This window comes from Sorex araneus, chromosome 5, assembly GCF_027595985.1.
Source record: "Sorex araneus isolate mSorAra2 chromosome 5, mSorAra2.pri, whole genome shotgun sequence".
In the NCBI taxonomy this organism is placed as follows: Eukaryota; Metazoa; Chordata; class Mammalia; order Eulipotyphla; family Soricidae; genus Sorex; species Sorex araneus.
Window position 1 is genome coordinate 137,621,241 of NC_073306.1, and position 832 is coordinate 137,622,072.

The window sequence follows — 832 nt, forward strand, 5'->3', positions numbered from 1 at the left end:
GATGGATGGTGTGTGGATGGATGGTAGGTAGATGAGTAGATGAATGGATGGTGGATGAATAAATGGTGGGTGGATGGGTGGATGGTAGATGAATAGGAAGATGAGTCAATGGGCAGAGGGTCCTGTGGATGAGCAGATGGATGGGCGGGTGGTGAATCCTCTGCCCTGCTGGTTGCTCTCTCTGTCCCGTCCACCTCATCACATCAGCTCCGTGAAGAGAAGCTCTTGGTCCCTTTACTCTGCTGCAGACCCCACCCCGGGAGGGCCACCCAGGGAGTGGGTGCTGAGAAACATCTGCAGATGCCGGAGGTCACAGCTGCAGACTGTGGCTTTGTGTGACTCGCGTGAGCCCACAGGCGCAGCCCGTGGTGCCCGAGGCCTCGGTGCCCGAGTGCCACGTGAAAGAGGGCCGAGCCTGAGCATCTGGGCGCCATGGCTCGGCCACCGCTGGGTGGGCTCCTGCTGCTGGCCCTCGGAGGGTGCCCGGGGCGGGGGACGGGAGTGAGGGACCAGCAGGCCTGGCCTTGAAGCCAGGCACAGGTTGCCGGGTGCCCTTCCCGACACGGCCGTGCCTCTGAGGCAGGGCAGAGTGGCACCTGCAGCCATTTAGGCGCTTCCAGCCCTGCCAGCACGGAGCACTGAGCAGGGGCATCTCTGGGTTTGTGTTCGTTCACTCACAGCGTCTAGACCCTCCAGAGAAGGGAACTTGCTCCACCGGAAATCGCTCCCGTTCGAGGTGACTGAATGTGTCCGTTTTGCGTCAGACCATCAGAGGGGAGACCCCGGGCCCCACCCCGCCCCCTGCACACCCCAAACCCCCCTTTTCTACCCG